Genomic DNA, 2,707 nt, shown 5'->3' with positions numbered 1-2,707 from the left:
CAACATGTAACTTCCTGTAAAATTAGATCAAATAATTGCAGCTTTAATAGTCCAGAACATACTTTCAGAATTTATGAGACTCCACAGTCCTTTTTACCTCTCTCATTTTTTAGTTTACCCTGAAAGCATGGGAATCGCTATGGGAGAGTTTTAACTAATAGGATATTGAAGGATAGAGAATTGTAATATGCTAATTTTCCTAAAGGTATCAGATTCTTTAAGACCTCCGGTCTGTTTTGTTTGGGGGGAAGGGTGGTTAGTAGGGTAGAACTGAGGTAGAAAGGAAGAAATTCTAATTTCTCACCAGAGCGTAAACATGGTTACAGTTTCAGGGCCTTCGCTTTGCCTATTTGGGTCACATTCATAAGGGCAGTTATTGCATCCAATAAACATGGAACTACTCCTGTCTTCTTAAGGTAGAAAACGCAGCCACCTTTTTGGAGGAAAAAAACCTCAGTTGAAAGACATGCCCGACTCCCTCTGGAAGGAGCCCACACTGGGCAGGTCTTGACAAGTATTCTTGGCTTATCTGACCATGATTCGATTTCCCTTTCCAGAAACTGAAATTGCCCGACCATTGACAGAAACCTCAAGACCCTCTCCCCAGCCTTTTGGTGTGTTTCCAGCAAAGCTCAGGGCGCCTGTGTCTTCCAATGGCAAGCTAGGCTGTTGCTGTCAGAAATGGCTTGGAGGAAGATGGGGGTATGATTAGCTCTAAATGAAGTTCTAAACCACTGGTACATGAAATGAAACTCTTTCTCTCTCTCTCTCTCCCTCTTTCTTCTTCCCCTTTCTTTAACCTGAGCTGCTGATATAAGTGGCTCTAATTTACTTTCCCCAAGAAAACAAAGCCAAATAAAAGGAGGAATGGCAAAAAGAACCCCTTGCAAAGTGTAGCGCTTCTGCTCCTGATGAAAGGGAGTCATTTGCAGCTCTCGTGGTGTCAGTATTAATTTCCAAGCAGTCAAAGCCACCACTCATTTATTTACAGAACAATCTCCTTGCCCAGCAGCCGGGCTGGTGAGGCAGTGGTTTCTAGCCTCCAGCTTTGTTTGTTGACAGGCTGATTTCCCACAAGGCCATTTCCACCTGTGTTTCTGTTGTTTTTAGTGCGTGTCTCCCTTTCTTCTCCCCCTCGCCGCCACCGCCTCCCCAATGGCTGCCGAAGGCCTTTCTTATCTCCTTCTCTCTCATCCACTTTCTCCCTCCAGCCCCAAGGACTCCAGGCAGGGCTTTGCACTCACTCTGCACTTACCCAGAGTCTCTGCTGGCAAAGTCCCAGGGGGCACTGCATTTCTTTCTTTCTTTTTTCCCTTTTTTTTTTTTTTTTTTTTGTTTCAAGGACAAGATTCAAAAGAGCCTGCTACATGCAGGTTGTAGGGTGCACCTTCAGATGCGCCTTCAAATAGGGGCTGAGTAATTTGAATATTTGTGTTCCTGGAAATCAGCCAGTAAAATTGTCCCCCAAAGCCCATTAAATTCTGCAAAATCTCTCAGCTTTGAGGGCTTCATTATGGAGTCCAGTTTGGGGCCCTCGCACCTCTCTGCCAAAGCACTCGTCTCCAAAGACGCCTGCGATCGAAATTATAGAGAGGCCGGTTTGGCACCAGCTTGTTGCATATCAAAGGGTGGGAGGGCAGGAGGGCTGCTTCCGCTGAGCAGTGGAGGTGCCTGCCGCGTGCCACAGCCAGGCAGGTAATAAATTGAGATGTTTAAAGCACATTTCTCGAGAATGCACATGTGCCTGCTTCTCTGTCATTTTATAGCTCTTCTGCAAGGCAGTATGAAAAAAGGTAAGGCATGCTTTAAAGTGACTGACATGCCACATGGGCACAGCATGGGAAATAGGTATCGGATAGCCCATTTTCCAGATACCATATTTGTTAAATCAATAAGGAGTAGTAAGGACCTATGAGGCACTTACTGAGGCGCTAAGAAAAATCAGGGATAGAGTGTTGCCTAGAAAATGTGCTTTGCCCTAATTTCTCAGCCTCGGCCTAGTAGGTACAAACGTGTTGTGCATCTTCATTTGCAAATGATATTTTTTCTGGATTCAGAGACTTGTATTAGTTTGTTTGCATTTAAAGGTGCTGTGTTTAAAGCATGCATTCATTTGCAAAAGGAAGGAGGCTGGATGGAAAAGCACAAAGCTTTGTGCATTTGGAACCATACAATTATGTCGCTGGGTAATCTGGAAAATTATGAGGCCTAGCACAGGGAATTTTGTTCTCTTCGGTGGTTGAGCAGAGAGTGTAAGAATAAGAAGAGCATAAGAAATGGCCTGTGTTTTCCAGACCCTGCTAATCACGCGCTCTAAATGAAGACAGTTTCACTTTGCTAACAGAGTCTGTGTTCCCTCCCTTGCCCCCTCACACTCCTGCATCTTCTTTATTCAGACTATTTTCTCCTACGTCTCTGAGATTTGTTTGTTTGCCGGGGAAGTGGGACTCCCAGAGTTCGAAGGCTCAGCCATTCCTAGCTCTCGTTCCTGAGCTCTCAGAGACCAAAACACTCTTCTATTTATTTGGAAAGCGGAAACAATGTCATTTCATTGCCTGCATGCAGAACTCCAAGACGCCTGAAACGATTTCGCTCAAACTACCTACCAACTCGCCTTTGGGCTGAGACTAAACAGGGAAAGTTTGGGCCCCAAAGGACAATTTTTGGGAGAAGGTGGGAGCGGGCAGAGGCACGGCAGGGTGATGAA

The sequence above is a fragment of the Pteropus vampyrus genome, unplaced genomic scaffold (genome assembly GCF_000151845.1).
Source record: "Pteropus vampyrus isolate Shadow unplaced genomic scaffold, Pvam_2.0 Scaffold30, whole genome shotgun sequence".
Lineage (NCBI taxonomy): Eukaryota > Metazoa > Chordata > Mammalia > Chiroptera > Pteropodidae > Pteropus > Pteropus vampyrus.
Note: the sequence above shows the minus strand (reverse complement) of the source record.